Source organism: Rhipicephalus sanguineus, chromosome 6 (assembly GCF_013339695.2).
Source record: "Rhipicephalus sanguineus isolate Rsan-2018 chromosome 6, BIME_Rsan_1.4, whole genome shotgun sequence".
In the NCBI taxonomy this organism is placed as follows: Eukaryota; Metazoa; Arthropoda; class Arachnida; order Ixodida; family Ixodidae; genus Rhipicephalus; species Rhipicephalus sanguineus.
The window spans coordinates 13,670,571-13,684,052 of NC_051181.1; positions in this window are offsets into that span (position 1 = coordinate 13,670,571).

The following is a 13,482-nucleotide window of genomic DNA, read 5'->3' on the forward strand; positions in this document are numbered from 1 at the left end:
GAAGTGGACGAAAAGACAACTTGCCTCCGGCAGGGACCGAATCTGCGACCTTCGGATTACGCGCCCGATGCTCTTATCAACTGAGCTACAGCGGCGGTCGTCCCCCCGTCCACTTATCGGGTATCTATGTGCATGCAAACCCTGGGAGTCAGCGCCGCTCTTAGCCATGACGGCTAGTGTGGAACGCTTTTTTTTTTTTTGCCAGATGGCGTCACGTAGCACGTGAACCAATAATGAGCGGAGAGCTCGTTGCCGCTGGCAGTGACCGAACCTGCGACCTTGTGACTCTTTTCACCTAGTGTCCCTTGTGAAAGGGAACAAAACAGCACGTTGGACAGGACAAAGGAAAGACTAGACAAGGTAATGACTGCTAACAATCAAAGTTTAATGCAAAACAACTGAAATATATAGGAAGCAAGAATCTCTGCAGACAACGAAACAAAAAGCACAATACGCGAATACATCGAACGGCTATGATATATCACCTTCTCGGGAAGCTGTAGTGCAATTTTCCTATAGGTATTTCATTTCACTGCTGTGAAGGGCAAAGGCGCACTTAGGCACCATGTTGTTGCGTATAAGAAGCTTCGCGTATCTCGTGTCCACGCTGCTGATTACAGCACTCTATGACCACAGACTTAGCAAACATTGCAAGTGTTACCCAATTTTTGACATGATCAGTTAGGGCTGTCACTGCACTATTATTAAAGGCAGCCGCTTATCTCACGTGCGCGCTGCTCATTGTAGCAGCACTTGTCGAAAATTGGCTGACAGTGCAATTTTTTCAATGATCAGCCAAGAATTCATTCTAAAGAGACAAGGCGTGCAAACACGGACACAAGAAAGAAGTCAGGACACCACAAACGCCGACTAACAACTGAAGAGACACATAACGGCGGAAAAGGAAGAAGACACGAAAACTTATCTGCGCATGCCCATGCAACAGGCGAACCTATCAATCCGGCACGCGTGGGGGTCTACGTCGAAGAGAACTGCTAAGACTTTTCATTTCGTCTTTAAGCAAGTTAATCGACGGTTGGCTCACGCATGCGCTACCACTATTCTCGATATGCCAAGCTTCAATCATTAGGCGGGTTTCTTCATTTCTGTGCCGGTAGAACACTGCGCATTCATCGAATTTTGGCTTGCACTTACAATCTCGAGAATGTAAAGATAGATTAGAAGGTGTGCCTCCTGTTGGCGATCTATGTTCCAACAATCTCTGGTTAATGCATCGGCCCGTTTGTCCTACGTAGAAGCGGCCGCAGCTGAAAGGGACTTATACACCACACTTGTACGGCAATCAGTGAATTCGTTGGTGTGTTTTACGAAACAAATATCGGTCCGCTTCTTGTCTTTTACTCGCTCATTCTTCCTCTACATAGCGGCACAAATCTTACCTAGCGCATTGGAAGCTGTGAAAACAACATTAACGCCGTATCTACTTTATACTTTCTTTAGCCTGTGAGATACGCAATAAATGTACGGTATACCTACGACACGTTTCTTCCTATCGCACAGACGGGCCGACGCCGGCCGATGTGGGCTAGCCAGCGTCGGTCCGAGACGGGCCTGCCGTTATTCAGCGGAAGATGGCGAGCCGTCATTGGACCTATGTAAGCTAGCCAATGCTGGCGGGGTGTCGGCCCCGCCGACGTCGGGTAGCTGCCGGCGTGACCGTTTATTTTTTTTAATTTACAGGGTTTCTGCTGGCTTCAAAATGAAGCCATAAGCAGGAGTGGGTAATATAAATATAGCACACTGAACATTTTCACAATATATTACGCACAGAAAATGCCGCGAACACACAGTTTCGAAGGCGGTAAAAAAAAAAGGAAAAAAAAAACAAAAATATACAGTGCATGGCATGCAATTCCATATAGCATAATACCTATATAAATGCGTACTAACCTCACATGTGTACTAACAACGCATCAAAGCAAGCAAAGAGAAAAAAACAAATCGTGCCAACGTCACAAAACAAAGAGTACAAATATGGCAGGAAGACATGCTATGAGTTATTTAGCTCCGCTAAGAATGACGCCACTGTCGCCGCCTCCACAACCCCACCAGGGAGAAAGAGCCCACGTACGAGTTGGTTCTACAAGAAAATTCCTGTAATTTTTTTTAATGATCCGCCCGCGCTCGTCGTCGCACGACTTTTTCTATATACGCACTTGAATCAATGCCAAGCTTATCGTGATAGAGCAGGTACATATGTTTTAACCTTTCGCGATATCGCCCCAGATGTAAGGCTTCCAAGTTCGCTGTCTGAAGCAAAGCACTGACTGACGTCAGGCGATTGTACGAGCGAAAGATAAATCGAGCAGATTTTCTTTGTAGGTTTTCTAGTTTATCAATATTTTTCTTTGTGTATGGGTCCCAGACAACGCAGGCATATTCCAAAAGGGGACGAATGTAGGTTTTATACGCTGATAGTTTTATTTCTTGCGTTGACTGTCGTAACGATCTCCTAAGATATCCAAGCTTTTTCATGGCTTTCTTTTCTATGAAGGTGATATGTTCATTCCACCGGAGTGCTGAAGTGATTATTAAGCCTAAGTATTTATAACGATTTACAGCACTAAGACAGCGACCATTTATTGCTTAGTTTCCACAGCGCGACTGGACGCGGACGGAGAAGGAACACGCAAACACACACACAGCGCTGACTTTCAACTGGAATGTTTATTTTTCATATGCACGTGACGCTTATATAGACACACGCGAGCAGGTGCACACAAAACAAGTCAGCGCTGTGTGTGTGTTTGCGTGTTCCTTCTCCGCCCGCGTCCAGTCGCGCTGTGGAAACTAAGCATGAACAACCAACTAGCCCGCCAACGCACTTTAGACCATTTATTGAATACTGGAAAGTAAGGGGTGCCTTATTTCTTGAAATTGTCATTGAAACGGTTTTTGTAGTATTGATGCTCATCTGCCATCTTTCACACCAAATATGTAGTTTGTCCAGGGCACTACTTAATAATGCCTGGCCATCAGGTGTGTTTACTTCCTGATAAAGGATGCAATCGTCCGCGAACAGTTTGATTTTGTCAGGTATATCGTTTATGATGTCATTTATAAAAACTAAAAAGAATAGTGGCCCGAGAACCGACCCTCGGGGAATGCCTGATTGCACGGGCGCCGGGCGTGAACACGAGCCGCCAACTGATACGCATTGACTCCTGGACGATAAGTATGACTCTATCCATGATAAAAGTGAGTTATTTTGTAATATGGGTTTTAATTTTAACAAAAGTTTATGGTGCGAGACGCGATCAAATGCCTTCTGGAAGTCCAGAAAAATTATATCGATTTGACTCTGTTTATCTAAGGCTGAGGCAAACCCGTGTATTGTCTCAAGGAGTTGGGTAACCGTCGACATTCCCTTACGGAAACCATGTTGTCGGCAATCAATCAATTTATTTTGTTGCAGAAAGTTCGACAAGTGCGTAAAAATAATATGTTCTAGCATTTTTGAGCAGGTACAAAGTAAAGATATTGGTCTGTATGACGTATGGCGTTTACACCCGTTATTATGGTGTTTTATCAGCGATGGTTTACCGTGCGTTAAGTACGGTAGTACTGTACCGTCGTGGTCTGCACGTAGCTAGCTTATATGGGGACACCGGCGGCAGTTGCTCGATGCGTACAGTAACTTGATGAGAAAGGCTGATAGACGTGTTATAAAGTCAGACGGCTGCGTGCCGACCGGTAGTTCAGTATCGCTGTAGTTTAGTATAGTTCAGTGTAGTATTGCTGCAGTTCAGTATTGCTGTAGCACTGCTGACTGTAAGTCAGCAGTGCTGAAATAGTCTGTTCGGGGCCCAACGGCATTCATCGACTACCATTGGCGCCGTATTCAGACAATACTTCTTAATTACAACGACTGCTCCACTGGGTTCTTAGTGGGCCATTGAGACCCAGAATTCTGTGTAACCGTGCAAGGACGAGAAGGAAAGTCAATATTGTATCCAACACAACTAAAAGGATGAAAGGCCTGCTGCACCAACTACGCATGCGTCTGGGTAATACAGGAGGAACACATTCGGAAAGGGATAAACACAAACTTATTCACAGATATGAACACACGCCAGCAGTTCCGGAATAATTATACCATAAAGGAATACCTAAACATTTGTAGATACCATAGCCAACATCTAAAACAATAAATACCACAGCCACCGTATTCCTCAAGAAAAGCAGGAAAATCCTGATAGAGAATAGGGTCAGGGGAAGAGTTACAATCTATTCAATGATGTTCACAGCACATTCACTATAAATATTTAGAGAACTAGAACGGGAAAAAATAGGAATAAGGATTTACGGAGAATATCGAAGAATACAATATCGCGCTTTTCAGCAATGACCGTGACGAATCACCAAGAAAAATTCTACAGATGTAAAGAAAATGAGCGTTAATGTAGGATTAAAGACGGATCCGAAGAAAACAAAGATAATGTTAGGTGGCCTGGCGAAAAAGCAAGGATACGAGTGGCAACCAGACTAGAAGAGTATGTGTACGCGTGAGCTAATTACTAGCAGAGAAGCACCCCCTCCCCCCCCCCCTGATTTTTATCAAATTCACCAAAGAATAAAGTTGGGTTGGTTGGCAAACGTGACTGGCAATTATAATGTTAAGCGGACATTACACTTTTTTCAGTGACAACTTAAGGGCCGAAAACATGAATAAACTGCTGCACGCGACGCGAAAAACATTGCAAGCGGTACCACAAGATCCCATGAACTCTACATCTAAACAACGTAGAAACGCACGCATGCACTCCTAATCTCAAGGTAAGATAGCAACGGAAAGCAGTCGTGCATGAAAACCACTGACATGTGCCCGTTGGATCGCTAAAACACGAGCTAACACAAAATGCAAGTGCACCATAGTAACAGAATACACAAAAAACGATGGTCAATAGCAAATGCGCGATAAGGAGAGAACGAAAATCTGAGACGTTACAGCAGTCAACACGTGGCCTTATATGAGGCGAGCGAGTCCAATATGGAAGCACGGGGCCACTGCCACCGGTTGCTCGCTGCGGTCATCTCTGCCGAAAACAGTGCCGGGATCCTGCCGCGTATCCGTCTCGCGCACGATTTTTACTTTCCGCCACACATGTCCACATACCGACACTTCGGAGCGACGGTCGCAGCGAAAAACCTGTTCCCGCAACAACAGGTGCTAGACACATGGTGCGATTCGGCATCCGATCCGACGTGCGACGCCGCACGCGGAGTATGACGATTCAGGACACATGGGGCGAAAGAGCAATCAGCGCGCAGGTTCCGCCCACATACGGCACTTCATCATGCATGCTCGAAAGACATCCTATCTTCTTCATTAAGTACAAAACAAACAACCTTACACAGCCATGCTTTCTTCTCTAAGAACATTGCCAACAAAGCTAAGCCTTCGCGAGCTACAAACATCGCAACAGCCCATATTCACTCACGACTCCGAGCGCAGGCCTCGCCGCTGTCGGTATAGCGCCGCTCGCGATCAAACGCGGGCTCATCGTCGAGCGCTTATTCTTGCCAACACGATAAAAACGTGTACTCCTATATGACGTGTTTACATGCGCAATTGGTTTTCTCGACGGCCTCGATGGGAGTGAATAGAAAAGGTGGGAGCGAAGCGAGCCGGTTGGCCGAGACGGCCGGTCACCCGATGCCGCTGTTTACCTGCAAAATGGTCTTCCATCGCGGCTCGATATCCCGCTGATGGTTCGGAAACGGGCGTCGCCTTGCAGAAATGCAACACTTCAAGCATCATTTTATTCAATCATGAATTACTTCATGTGAGAAACGAAGTCTATCCAATGTGTTTCAAGCCACCATCAAGGGCGATATCCGCAAACGCCAGGGCGATCAGGGCCATCGGAACGGCGAGGAATGAACCAGCGACATGGGCGCCACCAGTGGCGTGACGTCCCACGTCTCCCGCGCTGCCATTGGCTGCGGCCGCCAGACCGGTACGGCAGCCGTGCGGCTACATTCAGCTAGTCGGATTGGTCGGATGCCCGCGTGGCGTGCGAATCGCCTCCGCATGCTGTTGGAACCTGTTGGACGTCTGTCCGCATGCGGCTTTTGGCGCGAACAGCCGTACGGCGAATCGCATCCGAATCCGCACCATGTGTCCAGCGCTTCAGGCCGAGACAGATGGTACGATTTTCCATGCGATGCGACGTCCGACGCGGCGTTGCGGCAGCCGGAGTAGTGACGTTTCATCCCAACGTACCGCCGCATCGCATGCCCGGCGTGCATCAAACCGGGCCGTGTCGGACCGTCGGACGGCCGCCGCCAATGACAGCTCGAGAGACGTGTGTCGTCACGCCGCTGGGCGCCCTCTCCCTGTCGCCGTTCGTGGGCCAAGGCGAGTAGGTGGAGTCGAGCATCGGAGCATTTGGCGACATCGCCGCTCGCGGCGGCGTGTTAAACCGTCGAGTACAGTGGTCAACTTTCATATCTATAACGACGGAGCGTCCTGCTCCGAACTGCACGAGCGTCATCTACAGTTGAAAACGGGGCACCTCTGAGCATGCGCAGCCTCACTGATGCGCCTACCTTGCATTTTCGATCGTTCGTTATCACCGTGAATGCAACAACCAGGGTGTCGGAACGAAATGTTTTTCGTTTCGGTTTTAGTTTCGTTTCACCGCAAAAAGTTCCGTTTCGTTTCTGTTCAGGAACGAAAAAGAAACGTTCCGTAACGGTTCGTAACGGTTTTTTTTTCTTTGTATAAAAAAAGAAAGTATGAAAAAGGTAAAGCAATCATTAAAAAAACATTGGGTGGGACAAGGGTAAAACACGTTCTTCAGAGGAGCGGAAGTAACTGCACCACGTATTCCTACCAACTAGCACAAACCAGTATTCATTTCAAAGTAATAGTACTTATTTTCTCACAAGAAAAATACGAATTTTCTTAGGTGGCTTAATTCTTTGTGTCAAGGGAGTGAGCGCGATCTCAGAAGCAGCACGTCATTGAGTGTACTCTCTGATGTGCGAGACCGCTGTTCTGATAAAAAGATCGCCAGGCCTGCGTGAAACACGCAGCAAGTCACAGCAAAAGCTAGAAGAGCGGACTTTGTAGAGCCCGTTGTTATCTCCTGGGGCAACTAATACAAGTAAACATGCAACGTACCTATTACGTCATAAATCGTCGCAATTTTTATGAAGTAGCGAAGTTCTCACTATGCCATTTTTCTTCATTCTTCGGAGAATCGCGGTACCCGCTACACATCTGTGAGGCATTATCTGCACTGTGCTGTGGCTGATAATGAAGAATTATGGCTGAGCACTTTGCAGTGGGTGGGAAGGAGTGTTGCGGAATGGGCGCCTCCATTCGATTCCATTTCCATTCCGGGGAATTAGAACTTGCCGCAATTCCATTCCTTTCAATTCCTCGGAATGAAAAAAACTTAGCCCATTGGCACTCAGGGAATGGCCTGGCAGTCCGATTCCATTCCTGTAATTCCTCAACGTAGGAAAGGCATCTTGATAGTTTTATCGAGTTAAGAATGAACGCCCCATAAAGCTGATGTCAAATGCATTAAGAACTGCAAAAGTACGCAAAACACGTTGCCAAGGTCGAGGAATAGTAGCTTGGTGACATATATCGTGCAGTACAACCACCCTATTAATTCCCATAGGGGCAGTTCTCCCGCTACCGAGAGTATTTGCGTGGTCAACATGTTTGAACGAATGTTGGTGTTTCAATATTGTTTAAGCTTAAATCTGTTAATGCTAAAATGACGACATAGCGTATTTTTATGCTGACAAAAGCGCCTTTGCATCGAATACGAAACACTGGGCCGCACTTCCCGTCAGCATTCACGCTTGTCAAGCGCGCCTTGCAAGCATGGATAGGGTGAGGAGAACTTTCTGTGTTCGCCTGTGCGCAGGTATGAAATGTCTTCCTTGTCGCAAAGGTTATTTAAGTGTGTCAGGTACTAAACTGCTCGTGAGATAAAGATCAGGCTGTGCATAGAGTATTCGCCACTTTCGGGTGGGGGTATCAATGGAAACCAACGCGCAGGTGTAATTTGTTTCTCCCTTCGGTATATGCTGAGATAATGCATTTGTTTGTACACTAACTTATGCCTCCGTTTGTAGTAGGCGCGTTGCTTATAAATGTACCGTGCTTGTAATCAGCTAAGTCATTTTAAAAATACTGCTTTAGTGTTAACTTGCGAGGCTCTGACTTACTAACGTTTGAAGCTTGAAAAACAGCACGTAGACGAAAACGTCCTCTATTTTCGGAAAAAGACGTAATTCCATTCCCATTCCATTCTTCCGAGCGTTGTCCCCATTCCATTGCGGGGTCGCGAAAATGTTGAAGATTCCGGAGTCATTCCAATTCCGGAGTGGTAACTCCGCAACATTGGTGGGAAGCATTAAAACACACTCTTTGCGCTATTAGCATTGTGTGATGACTGGTTGTTATTTTACTCTTCCACGCTATATTACATATGTTAACGCGATTCCTTGCCAGACATGACGCCTGTGTAGAGTATTTTTGTGATGGAGTTATAAGCACCAGCGTGACACTGTGGTGGAAGACCCGACTGCCACGCAGAGGGCGCGGATCCTAGAAATTTGTTTCTCATTTAATTTTTTCTTATACCACGCGATAGCGGTCACGTACACCGGCGGCTGCGGACAACTTTGAAGCCAAAATCGGCTGTTGTGATCTCATAACAGCTTCTGCTGTAACAAACTTCAGCGCCGACAATGCCCTCTCCACTTTGGCCTGCTTGGCAGGCGCGCAAAAGTCCACTTGCGTTAATATGAACATCTCTGGTTGCCACTGTTCTCGTTTTTCGCACAATTTCAACATATCTTTGCTTTGGATTTCCTGTCTGAGGTACGCGCTAATACTATACCCTGAGATATGCTCACATTGCATGAGCTCAGTTGATCCGGATTGCGAAATTTTCTCGTGAACCGAAAAACGATTGAAAAAATTTCGGTTTCACTCCGGAATGAAATAATAAATAACGTTTCGGTTACGTTTTCGTTCCGGTCAAAAATATCGTTTTTTTTCGTTTTTCGTTTTAGGTTTTCGTTCCGTTCCGACACTCTGGTCATATATATGTATACGTGATCTGGCGTGTTTATAAGGAACCCACCACGATGTACTTGTTAAATGCGAAGCATTTCTTAGCGAACCTTTGGCACTTTGAGCGTTTCTATCTACGTATCTATCTATCTATCTATCTAGCCGCCTACGTCTGGAAGCTCTTATGATCGCCTCTTTAATTTGGTGTGGACCAAAATTGGCATGGGAGAGTAAGAGGGTTTGGCGAATATGACTGTTGGGTCATAACATGAATAACATGAAAATCCTGTCGCGTACGTCGTCAAACCATTTCCTCTAGACACGTGTGGCACATACCCGTTTACCACGGGCCCCAGTGTACGGGTATGCGCCACAGGTGATTGACAGTTTATACCTAACCAAGAGCGGTGAGAACACACATTGGTAATTTAAATGCGAGGGCGTTAAGAAACACCGACATCGGTAGCGTTGACCGGACGAATGGAAAGAATGAAAATTGGGATCCCAGCAGGAATCGAACCCAAGCATTCTGCGTGGAAATCAGATATTCTACCACAGAGCCACGCCAGGTCTCTAAACTGCTTTGGAAAAACAGCATATGCAGGCGTAATATCGGTGCAACGTCAATTGTGTCTGTGGTGCTCGCTATCTAATTTTACAAGCAAGCAATAAACACTACATGATATTCCTACGATCTGTACTCCTACGATACAGGCGTCATATCAGATGAACGTCTTTGGTTCCAGTGTTGACTCCGCTTTTATAGCAGTCTAATAAACATTGTATTCTTATGATTCATTCTTATCATTCATTCTTATTATTATGATTTGTATTCTTATATCGCTCGATCCCTTAGGAATACATTAACGAAAGTTACGTCTGATATTCACATCACCGCACCGTAAAGTGCACTTATGCCCCTGACACACGGGCAAAAGTAAAGTGCTTTGAAGTAAACCACTTTTGTCGCCCAAACTGTACCCAAAGGGACCATTTTCAGAAAGGAGTTGCGCCGATGACACACGGCACCGGACTATAGTGCTTCAGGTGGTTCCTCAGAAGAACGCTGAAAATAAATGGCGCTTCTTCTGCGAGCGATGAATTTTTAAAAAAGCTACGCATGTAGATCACTTTTAGCGCTACCAGAACTCGAAAACGTTTGTTTTTATTGTTTGACGCCTTATAATATTGCTCACGTTCGTATATTTTTTTCTTTTTTTGCATTTTAGCAGCGACCTTGATTGGTTTAGCAACTATGAACAGTCAGTGTTTTGGTACCCACGTTCTTGCCGTCCTTTCTCACGTTTGTGTCAGTGCCGGCGTGCCGCGTTTTATTCATAGCGTTATTCACACAACTGTGATCACGTGATGGATTAGCGGAGTAATTAGCGATAGCGATAAAGGAAGAGTTGCGGTAATCCTGACGCTTGTTGCTCTCGGATTTCTTGATGGTTAGATTACCGCAGCGCAGGCGAAAGTCAAACGCCTATTCGCCAGAGTCTTTACAAAAGAGCGCAGAGACGCGCCTTCATATTACAAGAGCGAACAAATGCATACAACAGAGGCGACCGAAGCCAGCGCACACCCGACGCGCAGCGCATCTCGCTAAGCGTTCTTGTGGGACGTGGACCGCGTATGGTAAGCACGCCGATGAGCGTCCCTTGCAGCGCACTCGCAGGTAGCGTGGAGTCGCGTGTTCCTCGATAAGCGAGTTGACCTTGCAGATCGGGTTTGGCAGGCACAGTGATGACAACACACATTGAAGACACCAACGTGGCGGCGCGCGTGACGTGATGCGGGCGTGCGAGAGTATAGCTACTGTAAACACAAGGAACACAAGCGTGACGCGCGCGACGACACACAACGTGTGGGTTTGACAACCGGCGACAGCCCGCACTGTGCCACTGTCAACACCAACGTGGCGGCGCCAGTGACGTGATGCGGGCGTGTGAGAGTATAGCTACTGTAAATATTTACTGTTTAACAAATCGCTTCACTACTGAAAATGAACACATTTTCTCTAGGCGAAGAAATCAAGGGCAACCTAGCGTTGTGACATGCTTTCTTCTATTGATCAGCTCTGCACACTGTGTGCGAGAGTACTCCCTTACTGCCCGAAAAGTAGATGCGGGATCTGCTTTTCGGAAAAGAACCTTTGCCAGAAAGGAGTTACTCCTTTATCGTGTGTCACTGCGCCTGAACGCCTTTTCGGAAGATGTCCCCTAGTCTAAAGGACTTTAGAGTGCCCGTGTGTCAGGGGTATTAGTCCGCCAGAACGACGCTGTGTCCTCTTCATTTCTTACGAGGCTGGGCGATGGCCTAATGCTGACCGAGGATGATGCCAGACTTATTGACAGCCGCTTTTTAGACTAGGCTACACTGTAAAAAATAGTTGTAAATTTACAGATAAAATACATGAAATTTCTGTACCGCGAAAGAAACTTTCTGTGAATGTGCCATGAAGGAAATCTGTTAAAAACAGAAACCGAAATTTCCTGTTATTCGTGACCTTCAGCAAAACAAACGACTCCAAATTGAACCTCCACAGTTTTAAATACTTCAAAGATTACAAATGTCCATGAAATAACATTTCATGTTTTTCTGGTTATTCCCACAATGCTATTTTGATTGATTAATATTCAGAGCCTTTTCTGCGGTTCTACGTTCATGCTTCGCGGGCCCCTACCATGGCCCCTACAGATGTTCTCTGCCCCTACATTTACAAGATGGCTACCGCTCACGTCGAAGCGCGGCTGCGCATGGCTACCGTGTAAAGCGCGGCTACGGCACCCTCCTGCTCTTGCTTTTTGTGCGTCTGTCATTGAAAGGTGAGTGGTTTGCTTCTAACTAGAGTTCCTTACAACAAGAACTCGTTGATATGCCTGCCCGCTTTCGAAATTCGCTCTCGCGTAGTTTCTAATTCTGATTGGCGTCGGCAGCGCGCGCGACCACAACGTTGTGCGAGAGCCGGAATTCCTTCCATGCTTTGGTAGAAATACTGAATGGCCTTGTAAGTGGGTGGTTGAGGGAACGCCTGCTGTTGTACCCCATTTATTTCTTTGCTGTTAGCGACAGCGTACGTCAAGGTATGCGAATTTGTACTTGGACGGTTGCAGAGCGCATATACTACAGCGTTCGCAGCGCACTTCATACGCGTTCTCTGCGGCAGCCATTAACGAGGTTTCGCTGTACAGAATAATGAGATGTATTTGTTCACCTTACCTGCTTTGTGTCTTTATTGCATCAAACCTGTGTATTCTGTGTTTCTGCACCTATTTTTTTCTTGATGCTTGGACCGACGTCCCCTAAAAACTAATGAAGTGCGTATAACTGTACTCAGCTAACTGAGCGACGTTACAGAGCATATAATACTTTCGTTTTTTATGAAAGTGCAAGCGTTTCCTTTTTTTTGTGTGTGTTTATCTACGCAGCTTTCTCCTGCATAGTGAACATGGCCCTGAGCAATGATGTTGTGGCTTGGTGTACGGCGTTTAGTGTTTTGTAGTGGTCATTGCATGATAAGTTCTGCTTGGTTGTATAATGCTGTGTATCTTGAACATTGCTGGCGGGAATGTGCGAACGCATAGCTTCCTGGCGTAGTATCATTGGATGACCTTCCTTACGAAGCTTTAAGTTCATGGCGGAAGATAGATAACCTAGGTAAACCTAGTTTACCGAATGGGCGTGTGGGGCACATCCACTCGGTAAACTGATACCTCGAGTGACTAGCCAATGGGGCACGGGCTTGACGTGTACACGCGCTACCTTGCGTCATCGCATTCCGCCTGCGTTGCAGTGGAGCACGTCTTCTCGGTAGGAGAAACTGGGCGCGTTTCGGATTGGCGTGTTCCCCCCTGCTGAAGCTCATGTTAGATACGCGGTTGTTATCCGTGGTTTACACACAACAGCGTGAAGCCGTGAACACCTCTGGAAAGTGGGCTCAACTGCGCTCGTAGTACAGGCGGTGAATCGTGGCACATGTCACATGTGATCTCTCGGTGAGCACCAACGCCGACGCCGCTGTTCTAGCCGTGCGTGAAGGCTTATTGTGGACATCGATCGTGACTACCTTTAAAGAATCCCGGTTTTCGGAGAGGCGGACTTTGTTTTTAGTGGCGTATTGAAGGGCGAATGAATCGTTCGTTGGCTCTCGCCCGTTTCGTTCACCAGTGCTTGGCGGCAGTAGTTATTAGACTTCCATCGTCGAACAAAAGTACCGACACAAATTTTGAAGGACGCAACCAAGTGTGTTCGAGATGTGTGTACGAGATGTGTTCGCCGCTGAACGCAATTTTTTTAGCTCTTTGAGGCGCACGTTCTGTCGCGCGTGAGGTTTAGGGCGTCTGAAAAAAAAAACAAAAAAAACATGCGCACGTTTTGGTCGACAGCTTTAGAAGGATATCCGTTCTATACCT